This window comes from Strigops habroptila, chromosome 11 (genome assembly GCF_004027225.2).
Source record: "Strigops habroptila isolate Jane chromosome 11, bStrHab1.2.pri, whole genome shotgun sequence".
Lineage (NCBI taxonomy): Eukaryota > Metazoa > Chordata > Aves > Psittaciformes > Psittacidae > Strigops > Strigops habroptila.
The window spans coordinates 1,781,656-1,789,542 of NC_046360.1; positions in this window are offsets into that span (position 1 = coordinate 1,781,656).

Here is a 7,887-nt window from a genome sequence, read left to right on the forward strand (position 1 = left end):
ACAGAATCTCAGACTGGTTTGGGTTGAAGGGACCTTAAAGCTCCTCCAGCTCTACCCCCCTGCCACGGGCAGGGACACCTTCCCCTAGAGCAAGTTGCTCCAAGCCCCTGTGTCCAACCTGGCCTTGAACACTGCCAGGGATGGGGCAGCCACAGCTTCTCTGGGCACCCTGTGCCAGCGCCTCAGCACCCTCACAGGGAAGAGCTTCTGTCTAAGATCTAATCTCAGCAGATTTGCAGCCATTTTGACAAGTGTGAGGGCAAATTTAGTCATTGGTCTAGAATAGCACTTGCAAAAATAACTTTTGAAGACTGTTTTAGTTTGCTTTTTCTGGGCTAGGCTTGCCAGGGATCCTCCTGAAACATCCAGTGTATTTTCCTTATTGACCATGACTCCAAGTCGCACTCAGCAAGCTGAGCTTCTCCCAGTGATGCTGCACCAGAAGGACCCATTTCTACAGGGCTTTAAGGGTGTTTTTCACCCCAAACTCCTCAAGGTTATTGCCAAGGAACTTTTGACATTGGCCTTAGGTGTCCCCATGTCACCAAATAAATCCCTACGTCAGGAATGCTGGGTTTTGAGCCAAAAGTGACTGCTGAGGTTTGAGCCTTATCCACGGGAGCAAAGCCCACGGTGCTCCATGCCCTGACACCAGGGTGACTTTCATTGCATAAGGACTCAGGGCAAGCACGGTGTTTCCACTGCACTGGGGACACTGGAGTGGCTGTCCCCCCCTCCCCACAGGCTGCAGCCCTCATTTATGGGTCTGTTCACAAATTTCTACTTAACTGAGCTGTCCCAGAGGGGCTGGTCAGGGGGGATAAAAGAGGATGTGGTGCATTATAGTAGTAAAACAAAAAAGCTCCATAAAATCTCATTTTGAGGATTATGAAGTGCCAGCACTGAAAAAAAAAAGCTGTAAACAGGATGTCTGAAAAGATCTTAAGCATAAAGGTCAGAATCTACAATTTAAATGGGTCGCTTTTTGCTTTCTTGCTCTGTGCCGCTAATGAGCTGGGACGTAGAAAAACAAGTTTGGTTTTTGAAGCCACATTTTTGGTCCTTTTGTGATTTGAAATGCCAACTTCTTTTAGCAGCACCCGGGGGTTGCAGCTGAAAGGGTTTTCCCTCCCTATGGTCCCCAGCATCTCCATGGCAGCAGAGTGAGGGGACCAGCAGGGACAGGGATGCTCCAGCCCAAGGCCTTGGAGGCAGGTGATGCTGCAGCAGCATCCCAGCCCCAGGTGGCTCTGTCTTCCTCCTGAGGATGAGGCCAGGGCTTGCAGACATTGCCAGGCACTGGGCTACTCAAGTGGCATCTAAGAGTGTGGAAAACATGCCTGTAATCCTAACTTTCCCGGAGATTTCAATGCCAAGGCCGGGTTATCAGGGAGCAGCTGATTAAAAGTCAATGTTAGCAAATCTCATGCTCTCGGTGCTTGTCTCCACTTTAGCAAACTATTAGCAACTGAGGGGGGAATATTGTGATATTGTGAAGCAGTTCTGCTGTGTTTTCAGCACGGGAAGCCATAAACCAGGATCCCCTCCGGCAGCCATGAGATGCTCGAGGATCCTCCCCAACACCAGCATATCCCTGGCTCCATGGGAAAGCAGCTTCATGGCCACGGTCCCCTGGGACCGACACGGAGACTGCATCTCCCAGTACCCATCCCCTGAGAGCTCGCACCTCACTTGCCCTGATTTTAATTAATTAACTCATTAGGAAGCCAGTGACAGTGATGGGAATCTCCTGGGAGGGACCTGCTCTCCTATAGTGCAGGCAGCAATGGTTGCCCAAGCCCTGCTGCCTGTAAGCCCCAGAAATGCCCATGGATGCAAATCAAGGAGGTCATTTTAGGGAAAGAGAGGACAAAAATAGGAAGGGGGATGTTGTAATGCTGTGACAGGCTTCTGAGGATGCTCACATGGAGGATGGACACGGGCCTTTGGTGTCTTGCAGTTGCAATTGTTTGGAGTGGGGGGAATTAATAATAAAGAACCTCAAACAAGGAAGAAGCAGCGATGTGGAATAAAGCTGGAAGGAAGAGGATTAAGAGATTGAAGGGAAAAGAAGTTCAGAGAATGCAGATATCCCCTTTCAGCCATTCTACCTTTGGAAAAAGGGAGGGGAAGGAAAGATTTTGATAAGCTCTTTAAAGAATTGGTGAGGTTTCCACTTCTCTGTTTGTTTATTTGCTCCCCAGGATAAACTCCTGAAGTACAACATCTCATCTGTCAGCAGGTCCTGGGAGAGCAGGGCATAAATCAGATTGCTCTACTAATAAATCCTCAGCAAGAAGTGGTGCAGGAATTCATTAGGAATGAGCCTTTTGCAGTTGGTGGGGCTGTGGTACCTGGCATCACCAAACCCTTTGACATGGAGCAGCATCTTCATGGTGAGAATTTCTGCTTGTCCAGCAAAATTCTGGCTTTTGGAGCAAAAGTGGTTGAGGGAGAAACTTGTCGTGTCCTTTGGAGGGGCTGCATGGACCTGCCTGTGGTCCTCTGAGTGACCTGCTCTGCACAGAGGGACTCCAGCATCTGGGATGCAGGGAAATAGATCATCTGCACTGAACCATGCAGCAAGTCCTGGGTCATGTGTGATTAAATGCCTCGGGCAACAGTGATGGATGTGGGGAAGGGCTGGGGCAGGGGCACAGGCAATGCTCTGACCTGTGCAGAGCGCAGCTCCACAGCTCCTCAATCACAGATGGAACTGTAAATTTGCTGGGGACCAGTTTTTTCCCCCCTCCATAAGCATTGGGGTTCCGACTGCAGCTGTGGCTGCTCCTGGCCATGGCTCGGGGGTGGTTTTGGACCATCCCCATGGTGGCCGCTGGGTCAGGACATCCCCAGCCTGAACAGGCTGAAGGCACTGCAGGGGAGGCAGTGCAGGGGTTTCGCCAGGGGAGGAACGGAGAATCCATCTGTGTGCCTGGATTCATCCTGGTGCTTCAATGGAGGAGGGGATCCGGAGGCACAATTCCTTCATGTGGCTTTGCTATGGGATTTTGGCATCTTCATTTAGTGCTGGCTGATGAATGAGCCAGCTGCTCCCCCATGCTGTGCCCAAGCACTGTTGTGGTGGAGCAGCAGAAGCTGGGGATGCTCCTTGTCCTCCCCAGGTCTGGTTTGCACTCGAGATGTTGCTGGATGGGGAATTTTGGCTTTTCTTGGACTGGTGCCCATCAGAGCCTGAGCTTCCCCCTCCCTGCATCATCTCATGCTATTACTGCTTTCTGCTGTTCACATTTCATCGCTGGTGTGTTAGGGATGAGCTGAGCACACGCTGGCATCCGGGCACACTTCCCCCCTCCAGTAAGAGGGAATTAATTGCTGGCTTAAAAAAGGAAGGAAAAGAGAAAGGACTTCCCAAGTAAAGCAGTGCCCATCAACTGATGGAAACAGAGCTTGTAAGGGGAAGAAGCACCTAGATACAAGTAGATATGTATTATATATATATACATATATAGACATGTGTGAAGGCCAGAAGCTCCATAATAATGGCTCCTAGTGGCTCCCCAGTGTCTATAAATGTCTGTGGACTCATCCATTTTCCTACCTACATAACTATTTTCAGGCAAAACCCTGTTTCTGAGCTTCTGCCCCTCTGCTGAGCTGGCTGGCCATGGCCAGAGCTGTGGCATCACAGGAAGGAGGAAGGGACACGAGGCCATTGCTGCTCAGTGGTCCTCAGGCACAGGCAGCATCACTGCAGGGTCTCACAAAGCCCCCACAAAGATGAGGTCTAAGGGGTTCCCTGGGGGTGGCCATTCCCTCCAGCCTCCCCTCGCTATGGCAGTGCTGGATCCGGACCCCACGGAGTGCTGGGGTACCTGGCTAACCCACACTCACTGCTCCAAGGCCGGAGGGCTGCCGGCACGCAGCATCCCAGCCCCAGCTGATGGCAGGAGATTACAGTAGCTCGGGAGCAGACACGTGTAATGGCCGTGTCCTAGTTTCTGAGAGCAGAATCCAGCATTTAAAAAAACCCAGAAAAGGCAGGGTTGTGGTGAGAGCAAATATAGTAACTCGCTGTCACACCGCTGCTCTGGAGTGTTACTAGCTGTAGAGCCACACTAGGGTCACATCCTCGCAGGCTGGCGTGTCCCTGAGGAAAGCAGAAAATGGTTTGTTTGACCCTCACCTTCTCCTCCTCTCCAGTGAGAAAACATCTCCAGATGTGTTTCTATCTCTGTCTGACATAACCAGGCACTCGTCTCGCCTCCTTCAGGGTCAGTAGCCAAGTGGTCTCCTTGGCTGTGTCCCTCTCTTGGTCCTTTGGCCGCTTCCTGTCCTCATCCCTGTTCCTGTCCTTGTCCCCATCCCCATTTATTCTCCTGTCCTTGTCCCCATCCCATTCTCATTTTCCAGCCCCATCCCCTTCTCCGTCCCTATCCTAACCTATCCCATCCCCATTCCTTCTGTTCTTGTCTCCATCCCATTCCCATTCCCCATCCCATTCCCATCCCAATGTGTCCCATTCCATCCCATCCCATCTCATCCCCATCCCATCCTTATCCCCATCCCAACCCATTCCATCCCCTTCCTCATCTCCTTCCCCATCCCCACCTCCATCCCATCCTCATCCCACAAGGCGCAGCCCATTGCCAAGGAAAGGGAAGTGTTCATATCACCATCATTACCAATTACTGAGAGCTGGATCTGGCTGGGAGCAGTGGCTCTGGGGGCTGCACTCTCCTCCTGGCACATCCCACCCGGATCACTCATCCTGGCTGGAACCATCATCCAAATCTGTACCATGGCATCTAAATCTGACATTCCTAAATGGAAAGAATCAATTAAAGCCACTTAATCACCAACTGGCAGCAAAACGGAGCTGGAGCAGCGGGTGCTGCTGGGGTGCAGCCATCGTCCCCCCAGCGTCTCCCCCTGGGATGCTGCAGCTGAGCTGAATGTGGATTTACTGCCTCTGCTCCATTATCACCAATCAATATAACAGTGATTACTTAATGGGCTAAAATTGTCATTCTAATGTCCCAGATCTGCATGTTACAGCGTGGTTAATTGGTACAGAACGGACTGGGGGGCTTAATGAAAATGTAAATTCAGGTATATTAATCAAACAATTATTTCAGAACCACGAGACAGACAGTGCTAAAACCTATTTGAGAAATAAACCAAGTTAATCAGCGAACAGAAAATATTTCCTAATCATATAGATATGATGCAATAAAGAAATAGTAGGCAATAATTTATTAAAGATTCCCAAACCTGCTCCTCTTGTTCAGAACCCGGTGCTCTGGCTTCCAGGAAGCACCATCTCGGTGTTATTAAAGCATTTGTTCTGCTTTAAGGTCTAGTGGGCACCAGAGAACAAAAAATATATTACTCTGCAAGGTGAATAATTGCATCAATTTAAAATAATAGGGCTGGGGACTGAAGGGGGGTGTGTGGGTGACACCTAACGTTGAGACTGATGCATTTTGGGCTTAATTATCAGCGGTTAGTGCTTTTCCAGCTCCAAAGTTAATTCCAATTCAGACATAAAAATTGCAGGAAGGCATAAAGATGAAAGCCGGTGGCATTACTCTTTCCTCTGCCTGTTCAGAGCTTCTTGTCAAAACCTGCTTGTCTGGCACAGCTTCAGCACATAAATGGGAATATTCCCCCCCAGACTTCCTACTGATTCCCACCGTGAAGTGACTTGGATTCCCTGCAGCACCGCTGTGCTTCCCGCAGCCTCGCATGATGCACTGTGGGGTCTCATCACCAAGGCTCCCATTCCAGGGGTCTAGCTCTGCTTTTGGCAGAGGGGAACCATCCCATTCCCCCCAGCTCCCCATGGAGCTCATCATCCCCAGCTCCTCATCTCATATGTGTGCCAGTGGGATGAGATGGGAGCTGCTGGTGTTGGCTGCTCCCAAAACCAGCCCTGACAGTGATTCAACACAGAGCCGTTAGCGGGGATGGAATGCAGATGATGGGGTCAGCACCAGGGCTGCAGGCAGGCTGAGGTCCTGCCTTTGCCTGGGTCTCCATTCAAGCCAAGGGGACAGGACCTATTTGCCCATCAGCCCCCTGGGTGCTCCTTGTCCTGAAACCACCTTGCTTCATCACTCATGTCCCATCTCACAGCAGGCAGCCAGGAGCAGCTTTGCTGTGCCAGCGCCGCATCCTGGACCTCACCGCTTGGCTCCAGGGGGTAGGAAGAATCCCACTTTCAGCTTTCTGGGCCCAAACGCGGCTGCTGTTGCTGCTCTGCAGCAGTGGCCTCATTGGCATTCTCCGGCGGTGCTGTGCGCCCGGCGGGACCCGCAACCGCTGCAGAGCCTGAATTATTCAGCTCAAGCAAGGTCCATTTGCTGATGGAGCAAGTGAGGACTTGGGAGCAGGGCTGGGTGCTCAGCTGTGTTGGGAAGCTGTTCCTTGGGCAGTGCCCTGCCTCCCAGTGCCACATGGGGCTGGCATACATCCACACATCCCTGTGCCTGGCCTCCGAGCTGGTCCATGGCATCGGCGCGACATGGGAGAAACCACAGATCTGCTGTCATGATCTCAGCCGCCACAGATCCAGGGCACCAGTCTCGCCTTGCCCTGAGAAGTGTCCATCTATGGTTAAAAGTATCCAGCTTTGGTTAAAAATGTCCCTTTAATGCTGAAGAAACAAAAGACGTAAGTTGCCACATTTAAAAGTGCCCCTTTCCACACTAATGCTTAAAAAGTCCCCGCAGTGCAGATTTGTACCTGTCCTCCTTTCATAAATCCATCGGCATTTAAGGAGGTGCAGTTTTAGGTCACCACATTCCCAACCAAGCAAGGACTGGCCTTTCCATGAGCTATAGCAGAGCGATAGGTTTCCCCTCTATTGTCCCTTGGTCTCCACAAAACCTCTGCCCATGTCTAGAAGGGGGTCTAAGAGGTCCCAGCCCCTAGACAAGGTGTGGGTCTGTCACCAGTGCTTCCTATAGCAGCATCACCAGCCCAGGACTGCAGCATCCAGAGGAGAGGGACCAGTGCCACCACTGTGACATTTCAAGTCAAGGCAACCACAAAGTTCAGGGTGGCCTTCGTGGTGTCTTACTGGGTCACCAAGCCCCAGTGCTGCTAGAAACACTCTCAGCTGTCCCCTTGGATTTATTGGGACATATCCATAATGTAAGGCACAGAAGGGCTGAAAATCAATCCCAGCATCTGCCAGCATCCGCCAGCATCCGGCCTGAGCTGCTAATTCACCCAATTGCTTTAGTGCTGGGCACACGTCATTCCAGCCCGATGGAGCTGGAAACGCTGCAGTGGGGAAGAGCAGCTTTTAAAGCCATTTTGGTCAGACTAATGCTATTAAAGTGCCTGGGAAGGGAAAGGATGGCAGCAGCAGAGCCCAGCCCCGTCTGCTAGCAGTGCCCATCAGGGTATGTGTATCCCCAGCACCTTGGTTGTTCCCAAATCCCACCGAAGCTGTGATGGCACAAGACGGACCATTCCGGACGTGTGACAGGCACCGAATGGCCAAGGTGACCTGCCACGTCTCCTCTCCCCTGCAATTTGATGATTAAACGAACCCGCTGCCAACAGCCGTCAAAGCCTTGTCCTGCTGGGTACCGAGAGGCACTGGCCCATGGCCAGCCCCACACTGGTGTGCTGCCAAGCGCAGGACACGCACTAGCCCCTGGGTATGCTCCACCGAGGAGCCCCACTGGGCTGGAGACACACGTGAGGCTTATTAAGCTTTTGGTTTGACCCTACCACAATGCCTATGCCACAATTCACTCCCCCGTGCCCATCTGAACAGGCTTTCAGATGCCTTGCTGAAAGCCCGGAGGTACCATACCCCCAGGGCAAACATCCCCTCCACACCCCAGGGACAGACCAGCATCCCCCCGACCACAGCTCTCCTGTGCTCTTGGCTGCAGCCAGTTGGCACCA